Genomic DNA, 22,525 nt, shown 5'->3' with positions numbered 1-22,525 from the left:
CCTACCTCGCTGCTCCTCAGACTCCACGCCGAGCCCTCTCCTGTTTCACGGCGGAAGTCCAGGCCTCCTATTCCTCCCACACAGCGCCGACCTGCCTCCTCCCGTCCCCGTCTTCCCTGCCCGCCTCCCGTTGGATTCGAAGTTGCGCCTTCGCGTCCGTCAAGGGCAGAGCGGTCCTTCTGTGCCCTCAGCTCGCCCGCACAGGTGCTGCCCGCGTGTTCAGCACCTGCCTTCCTCCCGTCCGGCCGGAGCCCTCCAGTTCCTGCGCCCCGGGCCCCTCGTCCGGGCTCGTGCTGGTCAGGGTGCGGCGGGGGACCCAGTTATCCCGAGGCGGCCAGGATTCGGGAGCTTACGCCAGAGATCAGCAGCTGTGCACCACGCCTGATTTGGTCCCGCCGACTTTTTCCTGGCAAAACTTTGTCAGTGAAGGAAGCAGAGTGTTCATTTGCATATTCCGGCGCAGGCTTCTCTCTCCTCAGATGAGCAACTGTTTGTGGACGATGCTTGCTCCAGACTGAACCCTCCCCTCCCGCTCCTGTGAAGGCACTCGTGTCCCATCTTCATGTTGCCACAGGCAGCAGAGGCTTCTCTGTCTTCACTTCAGCTCTCGGGAGTGTTTTGAAGCAGGGCCCCTCTTGGCTCTCGTGGCCCCCAGAACTTTCTATTCTGTTTCCCCCCTTCACTTGCCTCCTGTTCCCAGGCTTCTTGGCTTGCTCGTCCCCTACCTGCCCTCTGGCTGTCCAGTGCTCCGGGGGCCCAGGCTGGGCCTTTTCTCCGTCTACCTTGCCTTTAGTGAGCTCACCTTGTCCCAACAGCTGGTGACTTCCCAGTACAGGTCTGCAGCCCAGACCGAGCTGCTGACTCAGTTCTCCAGCCGCCTCCTTGCTATTTCCATGGTGATGTCCAACAGGCACCCTCGCGCATGGATAGGTGTGAACAGAGCACTTACTGCTTTCTCGAATCCACCCCTTCCCCTGCCCCTTCTCCCTCAGCTCGTGAGGCAGGATCACCAGCCAGCCAGTTGCTCAGTCTCCAAACTGTAGGTTCACCTGTGATTTCCCCCCCTTTCCCTCTCAGGCCACGTCCAATCTGTAGGTAGGGCCTGTCACTCGCGCCCCCAAAGTATGCCCCGACTCCACCCTCCTCCCTGTCACCACTCCCTCTCCCAGGCGGAACCATCGCCCTCCCACCCTGGCCGGCTCCAAGAGCCCCCCTTTTCATTCCCCCAGGCCCTGCTGTTCACAGTCAGCCAGACGGAGCTTTTTAAAGCCCACACCTCCCTGCGTGAAACCCTTCAGGGCCTCCTGCTGCTCTTGGGATAAGAACATGGCTCCTACCATGGCCCATGAGCACCCCCTCCACCCCCCGCCCTGATGACCTGGCCTCTGCTGCCCCCTCCAGGTCCATCGGCCACTCTCCTCCCAGTTCCTCCCACTTCTGCTGTTCTACCCCACTTTTATCCCTGCTGGCCCCCTTCCCTCTCCTCCGGTGTCATCACAGAGATGTTTTCCCCGATTCTTGGGCCCCAGGGAGAGCGTGGGCTGTGGTTTGAGGCCCACAGCATAGGTGAGTGAAAGCAGGAAGGCTGCCCGCTGTAGCCTAACGGAGAGCCCAGAATTCAGACCCACGTGTTTGTCCTTAAAATCCTGACCAGACCTGTACTGTCCCCAGCAATTTGAGGCTTTTTTTCTAAGTCTCCAGGAACTTCTGAATGCATCTCACAGCTGTCAAGAGCTGGTCAGCTGAGGCCGCTGCCTTTGAATGCTAACGTGGGAGGGTGCAGACAGCCGCTAAAGGAGCGGGACCAAGGCAGGGTCTGCGCTGCTAAGCAGAGCAGCCGGGGCCCTTGTTAACTCTGGGCTCCCGGAGCTGCCTGCCCACGGCCGGTCCCGAGAGGGGTCCTGTGAGCCGCACCAGCGGGTCCTCCAGTTCTCACAGACCAGACAGGCCATTAACTCCACAGGGGAATAGCTGCAAACCAGAGGGCTGCTAATGGCTTGTCCCTTTTTAAACAATTTTGTGAGGCCGTGTCAGGCAGGGAGGGACTGCGGTTTCGTAGCTGACAGGGGATGCTGCCCACTGCTGTCTTAGAAGCCCCTGAGGAAGCTGTTTACAAACTGGGTGACCAGTGGCAGGACATTTTTTCTCTTGCTCCTTGGTCTCCGCACGTCTCAGATGGGGATGTTAGGCCTGTCACATCCGACTTACAGGCTGTCGGGGTGAGTCCCAGTAGCATCAGCTCACAGGCATAGCGTGCCTTCTCCACGCCACACGCCGTGTTACAGGCTCTCGTCTTGTCCTCACCACGGTCCTGTGAGGGCTACACCGCCATCCTTAGCCCCTCCCGGGGGTAGCCGGGACCTAGAGAAGTTCAGTGAGGCCGCCCAGGGCGGCAGGCAGGTGAGCTGTGGGGAGAGGAGCCGGCTCTGCCTGGCTCCGCGGCCTGCCTGCGCCCCTGTGGGTGGCCGGAGCACGGTGGACGTGTGCCTTTTCCGACCCTCACGGTCAGCCTCTGTGACAGAAGCTGCTCTGGTTGTTGAGCTATGACAGTGAGGCCCAGTGAGGCTGAGGGACTCGCCTATACCTGTTCAGCCAGTCAGTGGTACGTCCTGGTGTGATGCCAGGTCCATCTGAATGTTCTGGGGAAGACTGGAAAAGGAGAACTGGTAAAGCCAGGGATTCCTACACCTGTCAGGTGTTAAGAGAGTACTAGTGAGTATTTTTAAAAGCCTAATGGAAATTGTACACTTGCCAAAATAGGGCTGCCCTGAACTTTAATATTTGCTTTTGGTAGGCCTTATGCCATCCCAATGCACGAAAATGAGTCATCTTGCACCCTAAGAAACTCTGCCTGACGTGGGTAATCAGACAAAAATCCCAGGGTCCATATGCGATGAGAGGAGTGGTCGATGAGGATTCCTCTGCCAACAGTTAGGTCTCTTCTGTCTCAGAATCCACGTTCCAGATTCTGCCATTAAACATGGTCACTTAGGTGTAAATGCCGTCTTCCTCGTCAGCGTGGTGACAGGCCACCCACTGCCCTGGGACCGAACTGCACACACAAGATCGTGTTACAAAAGTCTCTTTGTCGGAGGAGTATTAGCAGGTGCTACCCCCCGAGAGCATTTAACTCCACACTTGTCCCAGGATACCACGATGGACAGATGTCTTTCTGTCCAGTACCCAGCCTCCACCTCACGGCCGTGTTTAGAAACCACTCCACCTACTCTAGAGACCCCAGGCTGGGCTGGGGGCACACTAGGCCTTGGCTTGGCAAGTCTGACGCACACGGGAGCTGGCGGCGCAGAGAAGCCGGGCGCCGACAGTCCATCCTGGACGGTGACAGCAGTGACACCTAGTCTCCAGGACAGTGGCGGTGACCTCAGCACCTCCTGCTCCAGTGGCAGTGTCCGAGTGGTGACGTGGTCTGAGTTGGCCTCTGGTTAGGGCCGCACCGGCTCCCTTGTCCTGCTCATTTCCTGAGCCTGGTCCTCCCCTACGGCTTTTCTGGGGACTCTGAGAGGTGCCAGACACCTTCGCAATCTCATAATCAGCCAAAGGATTGCTGTTGCTTAAAGCAAAGAATCCGACTTGTCAGGAGTTGTTGCTCTAAAGTTGTCGGTGGGTTTGCAGTTTGTTCCCAGGCCCTTGACAGCACGGCTTTGCCACCTGAGCACCTCCTCGGGGCACAGAATATATGAGAATCCTACTACGAGTGAGCAGCAGGACCGCAGGCTCAGCTGGTCTCTGTTGTCTGTCTGACCCGGATATCCACTCTGGCTGCAACCCCTGGGGCACCCCCGGACTGTGGGTGCCGTGAGGGTGGGATGGAGTCCTCAGCCCCTCGAGCAGTGCCCGGCACACAGTAGGTGCTCAGGAAGGTGTGATGGACGGGTGGACCAGTGCCCAGATGGAGAAGCCCGTGCGTCTGGGCCCTCTCCAGCTGCAGGGAGGCTGCGCTGGCCTGCGATGAGGCCCGGGGCTTGGACAGGATGGCGTCATGTGCGTGGAGTCCGCAGGTGGCCTGAAGCTCGCCCCTAAAACTTGGCTGGGGAGGGGGAGCCTCAGCTAGGAGCGATGTGCCCCCTCTCCTCAGTGGCGATCACGTGCTTTCCAGGCTTTCCATGTCACACGTGCATAGAGGCCCTAAGTGAACAGGCCAGAAACCCACTCCCCATTCACTGACGGGCCCGGGTCCCCAGGGTACATCCAGCTCACCCCCACACCCCTACGTAGAGGGGCTGACGTCTGTCCCATGAGCCCTATTGTTGCCCCCTTGTCTTCTGAGCTGCAGGATAGCAGTTGCCTTTCACTTTGTAGTTTCTTTTCCCTTTCCTTCTGTTCATTTTTAATCATCGTTCTCTCCCCAGGAGGTTCGGCGCCTTGACCAGAGGAGTGTGGCCCTTCCTTCCAAACCCTCTCCGGACGCGCCCTCCAGCATCTCCCGGGGAAGATGCGGCAGCTCAAAGGCAAGCCCAAGAAGGAGACGTCCAAGGACAAGAAGGAGCGGAAGCAGGCCATGCAGGAGGCCCGGCAGCAGATCACCACAGTGGTGCTGCCCACGCTGGCCGTGGTCGTGCTCCTGATCGTGGTGTTCGTGTACGTGGCCACGCGCCCCACCATCACCGAGTGAGCGTGGGGAGCCGAGGCCCGGGAGGGGGAAAGCAAAAGAGAAATGGCTTTCGTATTCAGAGATTTTCCTGATGCTGAGCTCTAAGCTGGAGCACCCTGTCTTCTCTGGTCTTTGACTTGATTAAAGTTTCTCCAATTTCCCTGGGAGGGAATAGGGAACGTTTTATCAGTGAATGTGCCATACACCTTATGGTCCACTTCATGTGCCTTCCAGACTTCAAAGCAGCGTGTGTGTGTGTGTTTCTTTCTCGCTCCTGAAATCGATATGTCGCCCCACCTGGTGAGCGGAGGAATGGGTCATGAATCGCTTGGAATCAGTGCTCGCCCCATCCCCATTGTTTAGAACATGACTCTTTGCCTACATGTGTTCACGATTTCCAAAGGGACTGTATTTCTTCTCTGTGCTTAATGTGTTTTGAAATATGTCGACTCAAAAGTGAAATATTTATTTTTTGAATAAAGGAGATAATAGCCTTAAACTGGATGTTTATCTTGCTTTGCCAGGAGGTGGCCTTGCCCTGAGGGAAGCGCAGGGAGGTGCTGTGTGTCTGCGGGGCACCCTCTCCAGGAGGCGGTGTCCCTCTTCTGTCCCCCCTCCCCCACCTTCTCCACCTCCCCTCCGTTCCCTGCTTGAATCACTTCCAGGATGGCTTGTGCTTTTTGTCTGGATCAGCTGAAGATTGAGAGACTCTTGAGAGGGGGCAGACAGGGTGCATTAATTGGTCTGTTTGAGCGAAGGAAGAGTTCTAATTGGAGTATGACTGCAAGTGCTTTTTACACCAGTTAGAAACAGCAATAGGAAAGTGGTCCTGGAGGGAAAGGTCAGACTCGGTTCTGTTCCCGCTGAAAGGATGCAAATTGTTTGCAGTCCAGCTGAGTTTTTGATGCAAATTGGCCCTGCTAGAAAAGTTCTGCATTGTATTCTGAGGGCATTGTTAGCCTGGCCCTGGTTCCCCGATGGAGTGACCCCTTTTTGGAAGTCAGATTCCTGATGACTGTGGTGAGGGTGTCGGTCCGCCGCCCGCCATTGCTGATTACAGAGAGGTTTGTGGGGAGAGAAGTGCTTTTCTAATCACGGTGGCTGCATGACTCGCTCACTGATGGCTCAGGCGCTTACTAGGGATTTGGGGCCTCTTGGAGCGAGTTCCTCAGGAAGACGAAGCAGCTGTTGAAAGGAAGGACCCCAGCAGATGCCCCGCGTTCCTGGGCCTCAGGGGGGCCGACAGAGCTCTGCAGGCCCCTCTGTGAGGGCTGGTCTCAGAGGGAGACGCTGTGCAGCCTTGGGCCCACTCAGGTGCCTGTGGCCCTGGGGAGAGATTTACTAAAATATTTATCAAATGCAGAGTCTGCTAGCCTATAGTGTTTCTTAGGTTTCTATTTTTCTCTCCCCTGTTTGTTTCTCTTTCAAGCCCCGGTGCTTGTGGTCTGGGAAAGACTGAAGGCCACGGCCTCAGGGACCTGCTCGCTCAGGTGCAGAGCAAAGAGGAGACATCCCTGTTCTTCACACTGGCCGCAGAGCCACTGAAATGCAGAGTTGTGCCCGCTCCTGCCCTGAGAGTGCGTGTTGAGGCTGGTGCAAGGACAGCCCATCCCCTCCACTAGAAAGAGCCTGGGCCATGTGTCGTGCGATCGCCTGGTCTGTGTTTAGTTCCCAGCCTACGCTCAGAATAGTGGAGGCCCACCAAATCTCAGTTTCCCTGTCTGTAAATAACTGGTCAAGTCACTTCTTGGAAGTGGGCCATCTAGTAGAAAACAAGGCTTATGGAGCAAACCTGGGTCTTTACGCAGGTTTTGCTGCCAGAACCCCTCTGTCCACTTCCTCATGTGCAAGTGGAGGTTATCTTGCTTCATAGGGTTGATGGGAGGAATCAGTTGAAACAGTAAATTTGTAAAGCCAGGTCCGGCTCCTGGGACAGAGTGGTTACTCTGTAAATAGTAACGGTAGCTCAGCATTTTACACGTATTACCTCATGTATTTCTCACACAGCCCTAGGAGGTAGGTACTGTTAGTACTCAGTCTTACAGATGAGTAAACTGAGGCAGGCCTAGAAACTTGTCAGTGTCTGACAACAAGTAAGTGGAGAAGCCCAGGTGTGTTTATTTTTATTTTTATGCTTTTGTTACGGGCAATTTCAAAATATGCAGAAATAGAATACTACAGTATACCTCATGGAGCGATAGGGCAGTTTCAGCGAGCCAGCACGTGGCCACTCCTGCCCTCCGTCTCTGCCGCCCCCGCCCCCGGCCACCCTCACGTCACGTGCACACACACGTTGGGTCGTTTTGCCGCAAGCCAGTGCCTGAGATTTAGGCCCAGACAGGCTGGCTCCAGCATCCAAGCTGTTTGTCATCAAGATCCATTACCTCTTAATAAATACGAATTTCCTTCTCTCCATTCTCCCCGTCGAAAGAAACCTATCCTGCCCAGGTACGTGTGAACAGCCCTTACTGGTAACAGTTGTCTTGAACAGCCTCAGACGCCATCTTTAGACAAACAGACCACGAGTTCAGCCTTGTCCACTGGGTGTCTAACAGCCGCTCAATCTCTCATCTGCTGCTTGCTGGGCTAGGACCCTCAACCCTGTAGCAATCCAGGAGAAACATCTCTTTCATGGGTTCCTTATTAAGACATTTTAGCATTCTTGCCGAGGACATTTGGGGTATGGTGTGAGAAGAGCATGAGCTCTGGGAACTCATAACTCAGCCACTTTCTAGCCAGATGACCTCAGTCAGGTCCCATAACCTAAGCTGCAGTTGACCCACATCGGTCAAGTTAGGTTCGTCTTACTACGTGGAGGATGTTGGGAGGATAAACAGGAAAAGGGCATGCCATCGCGCCTGGAACGTTCTAGGTGCTCAGGAAGTGGCCATTCCCTTCCTCCTCATCAGACCTCACAGAACCATACATCAAGGCCTGCCTCCCAAGGCTCTCCTTGCCGGGCCCACACAACACCATCCGCTGTGTAACAGATCCTTTAGGTGTTCCTGGCTCTTATTTCACTCACTGTTTTCCTCTTTGTTGTGCGTCGGGGGGCCTCGTGGATTTGATCTGGGTTTTCCAGAGAAGGCAATTACCAGACAGCCTTGGTGAAAGCAGGCTGAAAATGGACTTTTAAAAGTTAACACAACTTTGATGTGAACCACCCCCTGGCCGTGAGGAGATGCCAATTTACGGCGGGCGGAATTTAACGATTCCCAGGGTAAATAGTACTCCCACGTGGGTGCCCTGGTAATGATTTGAGACACCAGCTTTCGCGTTATTCCAAGTTATTCAGCAGCTTCAAGGCAAAACTGAATGATTTATTAGGAGTTTCACAGACAGTCATGCTGGGGTTGTGCAACAGAATCTGGGCTCTTGGTTCTCAGAGCCCTCATTACCCAGCCTAACGTTTCTTGAAGAACAAATTCCCAAAGAGGAATTGGGTTAGAAACAGGAATAGAAACCATTGTCATTGGTTTAAAAGGTGTCACTTGATGTGTTTTAAAAAATCACGATGCCGAGTTGTATTTGTGTTTCTCCTGGTTCTGAAGCTACCAGCTTTCATTCCTTGCCTGACAGTTCAAAACAGAGCAGCCTACGCCCACCTTTCCTCCGTGCACCCTTCATGAGGAAGTAGGAAGTGTGTAGTCGTTGGAGATGGGGACGCCTGCCTCAGGGTTGTTAGGAAGATTGAAGGGACGATCATCCTTCCCTCTTCCCCCCAGAGGATCTCACATCATTGTTTACCTGTTGGAGGTAGAAAAAGAAGGAGATCTCTTGAAACTGTGGCTCTTAGATTTCTTTTTGGAAGTCTACCCTCATATTACCTGTGCGTGTATGTATTTGTGTGTGTGTGTGTGTGTGTGTGTGTGTGTGTGTGTGGTCCTTTATAGCTCTATTGAGAATGCCCCACATGGTCAGTCCACCTGAAGATTTCTGTCTTACTTTGAATGCAATCCCCCCCTCCCCCCCCCCCGGCCAGAAGCCGTCTCTAATTCTGTGTTCTCTACAGTACTTACCACAGACTTGGGTAAGCATGAAAAGTGAGGTGCAGAATCTGAAGATCAAGGAAATACATGAGTAGTTTCCTTTTGACCCTTTCAGGGTATCTGTACTCAAATTGGGTGAGGGTTTGCACAACTTCTGGATTCTTGTCCCACTTTCCCCCAGGCTTCCAAGATCAAGGAAGAGCACTTGAGCACGTAGGATTCGCCTCCCCTGCTCTATGAGGCCTAATTTTTCTTATGGGGCTTTGTGCAGTTTAGTAGCCAGTCTGTCCTCTTCTATTCTGAGTATTTTCTCATTCTACAAGGACCGTGTCTCCAACTTCAGTGTATTTCGATTGGGTCATCTGTATTATCTCCCTGCTTGCCAGTTCTTTGGAAAGGAGCCAGTCTTTTCAAAAAGCTTTTAATCCCTTAAGCTGTTGAATAATAATTTAAGGAAAGTAGACCAGAGTGAGCACTGGGATGCTCCCTATTGCCATGGGTAAGGATCTCTCTCCTTCCCTTGTTGTTGACTTCCCCATTGTTGTATGAAGGCTATAGGTCTTTGAACCTTCCTAGGAAGGACACCTGTCCCCACCTGTGAATATTCCTTTTCCAGTTGAAACAAAGCACAGCTACCCACACGCTGATCGCCTCCATTCTTTGAGAATGCATATTAAGCCTTTTGGGATTAGGCCTGACTCACAAGTCATCAACTCACGTGGACTGGAGTAAATGCATAAGGCCCATTGTGGACTCCTTTTGCAAGCCCTTCCACCTTCAATTACCTCTTCCTCTAACTGCATTACTGGCTCAGCTGAAGTTCTTCCCATCCATTCATCCACCCAGATTTTCTATAAACATTGAAATTACCTGTCTCACACCCTCTCAGACTGGCCATGGCAATAATTTTAACATTAGCAAAACAATTATAAAATAAGCCTGCCATAAGGGGCAAAGGAATGACATACACTAGTAACATAATAATAAATGATGACGTTATAATCATAGATATGTATGTTGCTAACAATATAGCTTCAAAATAGATAAAGCAAGTGACCATGGACACACTAGGAATAGTTCAACAGTTTTAGTTGGAGATTTTAAGAGATACCTTTCAGAAATGGATAAATCAGCTGCAAAGAGCAAAGATAGAAGATTTGAATGATAAAATTAACTTGACCTAGTAGATAAATACAGTTCTTTCCACTCAACAGAGAATGAATATTTTTTAAGAGCACACATGGAACATTAATAAAAATTGGCTTAAAATATTTTAAATTTGATGAAAAATATAAACCCACAGATTCAAGAAGTTCAACAATTCCAAGCAAGATAAACACACACACACAAAACCATACCTAGGCACCTCAAGGTCAAATTGCTGAGAACCAAAAATAAATTGTTACAGAGGTAGAAGTCAGGCCTCAGGTGTCTCCTCTTTTGCATTTAGCACTAGAAGATTGATGTTGACAAAATTCTCAGGAGGAAAAAGCCTACCCAGGACCATTTTTGTGTTTTTCCTTTGTGTATTCATTTAACAAATATTTATAGTGCAACTAGGCGCCAGGCACTGTTCTGGGCATTGAAATACACCAACGAATGAAACAGACACATCTTCCTGACGAGTGTCCATTCCAGTAAGGGGATATATCAATCAAACTACCACTTCTCTGTGAATGTAATGCACGCAAACGTGGGACAATTAAGGAATACATCTCTCATAAGCATTTTGTGAAGAAGCCACAAGAGGATAAAGTCCAAACAATCAGGAGATAAATGGAGGAACTAAAGAATTTGGTATGAGACAAAGAAGAATGGAGTTTGAGAGTTACGGGTACAAAAGCACCGTAACAGAAGTTGGAGGTAGGAGGAGAAGATAAGAAGTGGCAAACGTATTCTGATTTCCTGCTCTCATTATTAGGAGTAAAAATTATTTAAAGTTTATAATTTAAAGTATAAGGGTAAGTACTGAAAGAATAAGTAGAAAAAATATAATCAGCTCAAAAATTTAGTGGAAGAGGGAGCATGAAGAAGTAAAAGCATACTGTTATTTTGTCATAGTTTTTATTTATTTATTTATTTATTTTGAGAAAGAAGTGTGAGCAGGCAAGAGGGGAGGGAGAGAGAGAGAATCTTAAGCAGGCTCCACACACCTCATGGAGCCTGATGCGGGGCTCGATCGCATGACCCTGAGATCATGACCTGAGCTCAAATCAAGAGTGGGCGCTTAACCAACTGAGCCACCCAGGCGACCTGTCATTGTTTTTATGTGGTATCAGTGTCATTAGACAGTAATGAATAGGAGATTAATAAATAAAGGTAACCACTTAAGACGAAAACCTTTAAAATGATCAGAACACGTACATGAGTAAAGGAAATAAGTCACCTATTGGAAATTATTTTAAAGCATCTATGGAAATAAAAAAGTGTAAAATATGCTGACAGAAACAAAACCAAAGAGCTGTCTCTGTAAATATAAGTGGCTGGATATACTTATTTAAAGAAAATGTCTCAAATAGGATTATAAAGGAAACCCGAGTATACGTCATCTAAAAAAGATACACTTTAAAGTGATTTGAGACCACTGAAAGTAAAAGGATGGGCAAAAAGTAGATCAGTGATACATGCCGAAAATGACAGTACGGCTCACAGAGCTGGGAGGAGAATTTATAGCCTTAAATATTTGTATTGAGAAACATGAGAACATGAAATTGTCTGGGAAACTAGAAGAAATCAGTATTCACAACCTCACTGTTACAGTTGAATGGGAGCAAACAGCATAGAAGAGTTAAGAATGATAGAGTATATAATTCAAGATGGAGACCTAAAAATTATGAATATGTACAAAATAATTGAGTTTTTCTTTTTTATAACAATTTCAATATATATGTGTATATATTTTAAGTTTTTAAATTACAGTTAGCATACAGTGTAATATTAGTTTCAGGTCTAGAATTCATTGATTCATCACTTACATACATCTCCAGTGCTCATCACAATAAGTACTCTCCTTAATACCCATCCCCCATCTAGCCCATCCCCCACCCACCTCCCTCCTGAACCCTCAATTTGTTCTCCATCATTAACAGTCTCATGGTTTGCCTCCCTCTCTCTTTTCCCTTCTTCTATGTGTATCTGTTTTGTTTCTTAAACTCCATATATGAGTGAAATCATATGGTATTTGTTCTTTCCTGACTGACTTATTTCGCTTAGCATAATACCCTCTAGTTCCATCATGTCCTTACAAATTCTTTATGATGGCCGAGTAATATTCCAGTGTGTGTGTGTGTGTGTGTGTGTGTGTGTATGCATACCACCTCTTCTTTATCCATTCATCAGCTGATGGACATTTGGGCTCTTTCCATAGTTTGGCTATTGTTGATAATGCTGCTATAAATATTGGGGTGCATGTACCCCTTTGAATCAGTATTTTTGTATCCTTTGGATAAATACCTAGAGCAATTGCTGGGTCGTAGGGTAGTTGTATTTTTAACTTTTTGAGGAGCCTCCATACCGTCTTCCACAGTGGCTGCACCAGGTAAAATGATCAAGTTTTTCTTAACAGAAATTACAGGAAGTACAAGGGGTGACAGACAGAAACATCCTAGTAAGTGGAGACTTTTGTTCACCATTTTCAGCCCACGACAGAGCAAGTGAATAAAACATAAAGGTTTAGAAGACCCGCACATAATAAAATAACCCTGACTCTCATATATCAAATTCTTGGCTTTTTATAAGTTTCAGAAACATTTACAAAAATTGTGTTACTTATTGCTTATTTAATGCTTGACTCCTTCCTCTAAATCATGAGCTCAACGAAATGGGAAAGGAACTTGTCTTGCTAACCCTATTTTCTCAGGAACCAACAGAGGTGACCCGTAAATATTTTCAAAGAAGTGAAAGAATACTTTGTTCACAAAAGAAAAATACAAATGGCCAGCAAGTCGGGGGTGGGGGGGTGGGGAGTGCAACTTTATAAACGAAGGTATTTCTGTTTAAATAATACTAGAGTGCCATCTCACCTCTCGGTTGTCCACGACTTAAAAACCGTGCTCTAAATCTTTGCTTTATATATAAATGCATACCTCGATAATGCGTCCCCTCTGCAGAATGTCAGGCAGAATAGATAACACAAGTAGTCCTTCGCAGTTCCTGATCCCCTCACGCAAACATCCAAGGTGAGCTGTGACCTTGAGGAAATGTACTACTAGTGTTAGCATATCCTAATTTGTCCCTTATTTCAGTGGGTGGCATGGCCCGAGGCAGGATGCATATCATCCTGATAGGCCCACAACAGAGGCCAAGCCACCCCCAAACAGCCCCCAGGATCTCTGTTCTTAGCCGTTCTTGCCCCTCACGGTCAGTTTGCCCCCCTCTGAAGCTCTCCCCCAGAGGAGCATCTCCCCAGGCTGGCATTTAGCTTATTGCTGACATATAAATTTGCTACCTGGAACTCAGAGGACATTTCCATCAAGCTATAAATGTACATATTTCTAGAAAGCTCTATGGAGGTTACTGGTTCAATCTCCTATCTCTTCCGACAGCACCCTCATAGATTTTGAGTAAGTATCTAAGATTCGGACTCCAGGCTGCAGCTGGAGAAGATGGGCCCCAAATGTTGGTGTTAACAAAACAAAAAGCAGGAGAAAAAGGATTTTGAGGAAAATCCCACATCCAAATAAGGATATCTTACTGTACTTCCTCCAAGTTCGGCTTGAGATATGACCCTCTGCCTCCTAGTCTAACCACCTGCAGTGATGGTAAGAATCAGCTACATCCAGTGTGATGATTTGAGTCTGTGTGCATGGAGTAACCGCAGGTTGGGACATACGCCCCCATCCCAGTTCTTCGCTGGGTAAGAACGATGCCAAGCCCAGATGTCATGCTAAACCCTTACAACCGCATGAGTCCCTGATGCGTTGGCTGACACTATGATTCCTGAATAAAGACCTCTGGTTAATGATGGTGAGCTGAGCACATGCTCCCTCCCGATGGTTAAACGATGAAGGAAGTGGAATTCCTAGGAGGAAGAGAAAGGGAGTGGAGTAAGAGGAACGACATCTGGGAAGATGGAAAGCAAATGGACGCGTGGTAACTGGTTTAGCAGACCTGAGCTCATGATGCTGAGAGGAAAGCAAGAACAGAGGCTTTTGAAGAGCAAATCCAGAGGAGGTTATACACCCACTGTTTGTATCCCTTTCAAGTTAGGAGTGGGAATGGACACCTCCCTCTAGAAAACCACTACAGTAGTTATAAGAACTAACGACTGAAAACACATTTTAAGACCTCTGATTGTGCTTAGATCTCTAAAGTTTTAGCATCTAAAACACCATTAAATGAACATATAGTGTTTCTTGGTGTTTGCATTAAACTCAATAAACCACTACAGCCTGTGGGTCAAATCCAGCCTGCCATCTGTTTTTGAACAGATGGAGAGCTAAGAATAGCTACTTTTTTTTTAAATTAGACTTTCTATTGTGAGATAATTGTAGATTCGAATGCAGTTGTAAGAAGGAATACAGAGAGATCCTGTGTACACTTTACCTAGTTCCCCCAACATTAACTTTTTCAAACCTATAGTGCGGTATCCTGGGACAACCGGCATATTGACGTTGGCACAGTCAAGGTACAGGTCCTCACCAGGGTGCTCAGGGGCCCCGCTTATAGCCACACCCACTTCCCTTCTACCCCGGCTGCCTCATTGTCCCACAGCAACCGCTAGTCTGGTTTTGTCATTTTGTCATTTCAAGAAGGTTTTGCTATATAACAAAATGTAACTATTGGGGATTGGCTTTTTTTGCTCAGCTTAATTCCCTGGACAGTCCTCTAGGTTTTGTATGAATCAGTTGTTTTTTTTTTTTTTTTTTTTTTTTTTTTTTTTATTGCTGACTGTTATCCCATGGTTTGGATGTATCTCGTTTTTTTAGAATTGTTTTTATTTTTTTATAATAATAAAAAAAAGAATTATTTTTAATAGCATTTAGTCACATTATTTATAGTGGCATAGGTTTGTAGAAGATGTTTAAGATTGGTTGATAACTTAGTCTTATCTCAGATTTTCTTCTAGAATTGAGGCTAGGAGAACTAGTTATAAGTTAAAGAATATTTCAGGGGGCACCTGGGTGGCTCAGTCGGTTAAGCATCTGCCTTTGGCTCAGGTCATGATCCCGGGATCCTGGAATCAAGCCCCACAGTGGGCTCCCTGCTCAGTGTGGAGCCTGCTTCTCCCTCTCCCTCTGCCTGCTGCTCCCCCCTGCTTGTGCTCTCTCTCTGTCAAATAAATGAATAAAATCTTAAAAAAAAAAAAGAATATTTCAGGATGATATGTTGGCTATAAACTCAAAAGCTACACTGATATCAATTCTATAAACAGCAAATATGAATGTAACTTATTTAAGCCTATTAATTCACATTTTGAAAAAGCACACTCATTTTTTAAAGCTGAGTACTATCAATGGTTCTTGAAAGTCTATTGTGGACGTGATATACTGAGTCCAACTAGTGGGAGGCTTTAGGGTGAATTTATGTGACCATCCAATTCAGTCTCATTTAGAGTTAAAAATCAAACTGTGTTAACGAAAAAAGTTATAGGGGCACCTGGGTGGCTCAGTCGGTTAAGTGTCTGCCTTTGGCTCAGGTCATCATCCTGGGGTCCTGGGATCAAGCCCCACGGTGGGCTCCCTGCTCAGTCTGCTTCTTCCTCTCCCTGTGTCCCTCCCCCTGCGTGTGCTCTCTCTCTCTCTCTTTCACATACACGTACCCTTCTTTTAAAGAAGCACAAAATACAAAGTTCACCAAAATTCTGAACATCACAGTGTGTACCGCACTGAATGATAGGAGCTTTAGCATTTGACATGACAAAGTCACTTTCAGTAAAATATTTTGTCCCTTCCGGGTCAAGGTGAGGGAGAACGGGAAGAAGAAGCTTCCCCCAACCGCACTCTCGAGACAAGAGGTACCCAGACAAATGTGGGTGTGCGTGCTACAAAGGCGCCCTTTGCGGGGCAGTAGTAGGCGGCTGCTGAGCGCCGTCCCGAAGTCCTTGTCAAGAGAGGGTCTCGGGAGTGCAGTGCCCACTCCAGCTCCAGGATGGTTTGTTGAAGACGGGCTCTGCATCAGCAATTGTCTTTTCTCTCTGCCCAGTCCTGCCAAGACCCGTTGATAATTTCCTTTTCTCTCTGTCCAGTGCTGCCAAGATTCCAACTCTATTTTTGCTTTGAAAATCTTTCACAGCTTCTAGAAGCTGCCTGAGTTCCTGGGCTCTGTGGTCCCCTTTCTCTATCTTCGCGGCCAGTGACGCCGCATCTCCCTGATCCTGCTGCTGCGGCCACGTCTCTCCCTGAACTTTGTTGCGTTCTTATTTTTGTAATCACTCACCGGTGGAAGGACATCTGTGTTGTTGCCAGTTTGGGGCTATTATGAATAAAGCTGCTATGAACATTCATGGCTAGGTTTGCGTGTGTGTGAACATAAGTCTTCACTGCTCTGGGAGAAATGCCAAGGAGCGCAATTGCTACATCATATGGTGGCTGCCAAACTGTTTTCCAAAGTAGCGGTACCACTTTACATTCCGACCAGCAGTGTGATCCAGTTTCTCTGTGTTCCTGCCAGCATGGCGTGTTGTCACTATTTTTTAATTTTTAGCTATTCTGATAGATGTGGAGTGATATCTTACTGTGGTTTTAATTTGCATTTCCCTAATGGCCAATAATGTTGAACATCTTTTTATGTGCCTATTTGCAGTCTGTATATTCTCTTCAGTGAAATGTGTCTTCATGTCTTTTACGCATATTCTAATTGGATTTTTTGCTGTTGAGTTTGGAGAACTTTTCCTACATTCTAGATGCTAGTTTTTGTTCAGATATGTGGTTTGCAAATATTTTGTCCCAGTAGCTTTTTCCCCTTTTTCTTTAAATATTTATTTATTTTATTTAGAGGGTGAGAGTGTGAGCAGGGGGAGGGGCAGAAGGAAAGAGAGAGAGAGAAGCAGACTCCCGCTAAGGGCTGAACCCGAAGTGGGGCTCGATCTCATGACCCTGATATCATTACATGAGCCCAAATCAAGAGTCCGTCGCTTTACCCACTGAGCCACCTAGGCGCTCCAGCTTTTTTTTTTTTTTTTTCCCCTTAATAGGGCCTTTAGCAGAGTGAATGTTTTTAATTTTGATACCTTCTGATTTATCAATTTTTCCTTTTATGGATTGTGCTTTTCCTTCATGTGTAAGAACTCTCATAGGTCCCATAGCTTTTCTCCTATATATTTGTCCTAAAAATTTTATAGTTTTACATTTAAGTCCATCATCCATTTTTGTATAATTTTATAATTTGTTCGTTACTAAAAAAAAGTTGATTTTTGTATAAAGTATGAGACTTAACATGTCTGGCTTACTTTCCCTATATATTTAGGCTTCAAACTGGGTAGACTGAATCTTCTTTATTCTTTTTCAATTTGCTTTAATTATTTTAGTTCCTTTGCCTTTCCATATAAATTTTAGAATAATCTTGTCTATGTCTACCAAAAACATCTTGCAGAAGTTTTGATAGGAATTGTGTAAACCTATATGTTGATTTTGAGAAAACTGAGATCTTTCCTATGACTCTTCCAGTCCGTCATTATAACTCTCATTTATTTAAATCTTCTTTCACTTCTTTCTCATTGTTCCAGTATACAAGTCCTGCACTTATTTTGTTAGATTTACACCTACTTTCATTTATTTGAATGATCGTAAATGATATTATATTTTTAATTTCAATGTCCATGTATTCATTGCTGGTATGTAGAAATACAATTGATTTCTGTGTTTCTGTTGTGTCCTGCAAGCTTGCTGACCTCACCTCTTACTTCTACGACTTCTTTTGTAGATTTCTTGGGACTTTCTACAGACAATCATGTCATCGGACAATAGGGAACGTTTTATTTCTTCATTTCTGATCTGAGTACCTTTTCTTCTTTTCTTCACTTATCACACTGGCTAGAACTTCCAGCACTGTGTTCGTGGAAGTGGTGAGAATGGACATACTTGCTGCAGTCCTGAGCATTCTTTCACCTTTAAGCAAAATATTATCCTTCGGTTTTTTGGTAAATGTTATTTATCAAGTTGAGAAAGTTTCTTGCTATTACTATTTTTCTGAGTTTTTTAAATCATGAAATGGTATTTAATTTTGTCAATATTTTTTCTTCATTAGTTGATATGAAGATACGATTTTTCTTCTTTAGTCTTTGTATGTCTTTAGGCAGATTACATTGATTGATTTTTGAATATTGAAACAGTCTTGAATCCCTGAAATAAATCTCATTTAATCATGGTGTATAGTTCCTTTTATATATTACTGAATTCTATTTGCTAATCTTTTGTTAAGGATTTTTACATCTGTATTCGTGAGGGAAACTGGTCTGCACTTTTTTGGTACTGTCTTTGTCTAGTTTTGGGATCATGGTAATGTTAGCTTATGAAATAAATTGGGAAGTCTTCTATTTTCTGGTAAAGATTGTGTAGAATTTGTGTTGATTCTTATTCAAACATCTATTAGAATTTTCTGGCGAAAACATATGGGCCTGGAGATTTCTTTTTTGATAGTTTTAAAATTATGAGTTCGGTTTCCTCAATAGTTTTAAGGTTATTCAAGTGATCTATTTAATATTGGGTAGGTTGTGGTCATTGTGTTTTTCAACTAATTTCAGCTAAGTTGTCACGTAACTATTTGTATTCACAGCATTCATAATAGTGTTGTTCACAGCATTCTCTTATTATCCTTTTGATTTCTGCAGAGTCTCAGTAATGTCCCCTGTTTCATTCCTGATATTAGTAATTTGTGTCTTCTTCCCTTTTTTCCTTTGTCAGTCTTGCTAGAGATTTGTCAGTTTTATTGATGTTTTTGGAAAAGAATCAGCTCTTTGTTTCCCTGATTTTCTCTATTATTTTTCTGCTTTCAGTTTTATTGATTTATGTTCTTATCATTTTTATTTCCTTCCTTCTGCCTCCTTTGGATTTATTTTGTTCTTTTTGTTCTCGATGCTTGAGAGAGGAGCTTAGATGATTGATTTGAGACTTTTTCTCTTTTCTAATGTGTTCTTTTAGTCCATAAAGTTCCCTCTTGCCATTGCTTTAGCTGTTTCTCACAAATTTTATGTTACACTTCATTTCCATTCAGTTCAGTGTCTTTTTAAATTTCCCTTGAGACTTCCCTATTGACCCATTGATTATTTAGAATGTTGTTTAGTTTTCAACTGTTTGGATTTTCACGTTATTGATTTTTAGTTCTTTCTTTTCCTATTTTTTATTTTCTAGTTTCTTTCTGTTATTAATATCTAGTTTGATGCTATTGTGGTGGTAGAATATGCTATTATTTTGTTTCTTTTAAATTTGTTGAGGTTTGTTTGATGCCTCGTGTTGTGGAATACCTTGGCTTATGTTCTGAGGGCACTGCAGGGGAATGTGTATTCTGCTTGGTGGTGTCATTCATCCATCCATCCATCTGTCCATCCGTCCATCCATCCATCCATCCATCCATCCATCCAGTTAGTTAGTTAGTTTATAGGACTTCCTTAATTCTTTTAGGGTAGATCTAATGGTGACCAATTCTCTTAGTTTTCCTTCACCTGAGAATGTCTTAACTTCCTCCTCATTCCTGAAGGATATTTTCACTTGGTATCATATTCTCGGTTAATGGTTCTTTCTTTCAGCACTTGAAAATATTAGGTCATTTACTTCTGGTCTTAATGTTTTCTGATTAGAAATTTGGTTTAATTAAAATTGTTTTCTCTTTAGAGATATGGTGTTGTTTCTTTCTTGCTGCTTCCAAGATTTTTCTGTTTTTAGTTTTTGGAAGTTCGACTGTACTATGTCATAATGTGGATTTCCTTGGGTTATCCTGTTTGGTGTTTGCTTAGCTTTGGGGGGAGTTTTCAGGCGTTATTTCTATGAGTACTTGTTTAGCCCTGCCCTTTCTTCTTCTTTCAAGACTCTAGTGATACAGTTGTTAGGTCCTTTTTTTATAGTTTTACACATTTCTGAGATTTTTTTCTGTTGCTATTTTTCCCATTCTGTTCTCTTTCTGTTGTTCAGATTGGGTGATTTCTATTGTTCATTGATTGTTTTCTCTGTCTCCTCCATTCTACTTTAGAGCCCATCCACCGAGTTTTTATTTGATAATGTATTTCTCAATTCTAAGACCTCCATTTGGTTTCACTTTATATCTTCCATTTCTTTGCTGAAATTTCCTATATTTTCACTTTTCCAAGCATGTTTCTAATTGTTTACTGAGTCATTTTATAACAGCTACTTTAAATCTTTCCAGATAACTCTAACATCTGTGTCATCTTGCTGTTGTCCTCTATTGATTGTATTTTCTCATTCAAGTTGAGGTCTTTCTGTTTCTTGATATATGTGAGTTTTGATGGAAACTTGTATATTGGGGCACTATATTGTGAGACTCTGGATGTTATTTAAATGCTATGTTTTCATAGGTCTGTTCAAACAACTTTTGAGCAGGGCAATAGGGTATAGCATCATTATTGCCAAATGGTAGTGGAAGTCCAGGTGTTGACTCAGCCTCTGTTAATACCCAGGGAGAGGGCTTCCTCATCGCTCCTGAGTAGGGTGGGAGTCCTGTTCCCCGATAGTCTTTTGCTGGTACTACCCTGGTTGGGAGGGGCAAGGGAGCCTCATTACTGCCTCTTACATGGGCTCCAGTGACACTGTTGGGGGTGGGTGGCCTCATTACCACTGAGCCATGGTGAGTATCCTGTCTCCATGTCCTCCACTGCCATCACCCTACTGGAGAGGAGTGGGCTTGCCTTGTAGTGCTTCCTGGGGGTCCCCACGTAGAGTCCACTGATACAGCTGCGGGGGGTGCCTCACACCTGCTGGCAGGAGTGAAAGTTCTGCCACCCTCCTCAGCCTTCTTGGACACTCTGATAGGGGGTTTGGGGCCAGGGTGGAAATTTAGGCTCTCTGTCTACATTTGCTTGGGGGGGAGGTGAGAGTGTGGCCACAGTCTTTTCTGAGGTGTTTGGCTGAATTAGGGTGATTATTGTGTAAAAGTTTTCTGCCTTGCTAGGCTGCCCCTTTTATTTAGAGAGAGCAGGCGTTGCTGGAGCTTTTTAGTGTCCCTTGCCATTTCAAGATTGTCTGCTTTCTCGACTCCAAGTTTGGGATATATGAGTGTATTAGTTTGCTAGAGGTCATACAGCAAAGTACTATGTATAAACTGGGTGGCTTAGACGACAGACTCAAAATTTTGGGTGCCTTATCCATCTAGCATAATATCTTCAATGAAATAAACGCATATTTTCCAAAATGAAGCAATTACATTTGGCCATTAAATCCTATATTTTCTTAAGTACTCATATTTTTAATATTAAAAATAGTGACATAACTGTATGGATGTTTCCCAAGCTCTGAGATGTTCTTGACTCGTGTTTGTTTTTTCGAACTACTGTGTTGAGATATGATTGACATGCAAAGTGCTGTACATATTTAATGTATATAACTTGATGGATTTGAAGATAAGTACATGTCCATGAACCCATCATCACAACCTATGTCATAAACATATTTGCTTCCAAAAGTTTTCTCCCATCTTATTATTCTTGATGATTATTTTCAGAGCTTCGTGTGTGTGTGTGTGTGTGTGTGTGTGTGTGTGTATACACTGCATACATATATACACACACATACACACACGTATGTATACATTCCCGAAAGTTTTGGGCTCAACTCTTGTTAATATAAAAGCCTTTGGTTACAAATTAAACTTTGTATGTAGCAAACTTTGTATTTGAAGCCAAAGAGCTGTTTTAGTTTGATTACTCATAATTTTATCCAACAAAATCGTTTGGAATGACTCATCTGATAATTTATCTCGGCCAAGAGATATGTTTGGATTGGAAATAGTTTGAGCTCTAACAGTACTGACTTCGGAAGATTCTCCCCCAAGCTGATGGAAATGAAGAATTTCAAAGCCGTACTGCTCTTGTTTTTAGAAACAAACAAACAAAAACCCAAAAGAGATCCTACCGGATGGGGAGAATGGTAGCTCAGTTCTTTTATGTTTTATCGATTTAATGTGTAAACTTCTCTGATGAAGACGCGTCTCTTGTGCACCTCGGTGCAACATAGCATCGTCTTAGCATCGGCCCTTTGCCCTCATCTGACATAATAATTTTTTAAGGAGTTCACCATATCTTTTAAAAGATTTATTTATTTATTTGACAGAGAGAGAGAGAGAGAGAGAGAGAAAACATGAGTGGGGGGAGGGGCAAAGGGAGGGAAAGAATCCTCAAGCAGATTCACTGCCAAGCGCAGAGCCTAAGGACCTTGAGATCATGACCTGAGCCAAAATCAAGAGTTGTCTGCTTAACCAGCTGAGGTACACAGGCACCCCCATCACAAAGGACATATTGATGAAATAAATGAAAGACTTAATTCTTTATTTTGTGTGAAGCACACAGAGCCAAATAAATTTTATCTCTGATGGGTTCTTCCATTGATTTCTGTGTGAGTGAACAGTGTTGAGGAAGTCACACGTCAGGCTCTTGTGACCCGGCAGAGGTCTTGATGATCAGTTATCAACTGTCAGTGTCAAAACAAGTGTGGTTCTCTTCCAACCACTTAGGTCCTAGGGCATTTTATCCCCCCCCCCCCGTCAGGCGAGGGAGGAAGGCACTCCGTTTAGACTGTTAAGTGCAGCATCACCTTGGGTGCCTTCCCAAGAGGGCTTCCCTACGAACATCATCCTGGGGCTCCTAAGGCAGCAACTCTCTTATGAAGATGGTAATTCTCACCAAACTGAGATTCAGTGTAGATCAATCTGGAGAGAATTGCCATTTTAACCCCTATCAAAATCCCAGCAGCCTAATTTTTGGAAAAACCAGGAAGCTGACAAACTAATCCTAAAACTTATGTGGAAATACAAAGGGCCC

The 22,525-nt window shown here is 45.1% G+C and overlaps 1 long non-coding RNA gene and 1 pseudogene across 1 annotated transcript in view; one reads left to right on the top strand and one right to left on the bottom strand.

Moving 5' to 3' along the window:
• Positions 1 to 5,111, top strand: part of LOC113259834 (uncharacterized) — a 62,733-nt gene extending 57,622 nt beyond the window's left edge. Inside the window, exon 3 of the long non-coding RNA XR_006410208.3 lies at positions 4,371 to 5,111. This is a non-coding gene — a long non-coding RNA (uncharacterized LOC113259834). The remainder of the gene's footprint in view (positions 1 to 4,370) is intronic.
• Positions 5,112 to 13,716: 8,605 nt separating this feature from the next.
• On the bottom strand, positions 13,717 to 15,717 carry LOC123001385 (SOSS complex subunit C-like; annotated as a pseudogene).
• Positions 15,718 to 22,525: the final 6,808 nt, after the last annotated feature.

Source organism: Ursus arctos, unplaced genomic scaffold (assembly GCF_023065955.2).
Source record: "Ursus arctos isolate Adak ecotype North America unplaced genomic scaffold, UrsArc2.0 scaffold_22, whole genome shotgun sequence".
NCBI lineage: Eukaryota > Metazoa > Chordata > Mammalia > Carnivora > Ursidae > Ursus > Ursus arctos.
The sequence above is the reverse complement of the archived record's forward strand: the minus strand, read 5'-3'. Positions and strand labels throughout refer to the sequence as shown.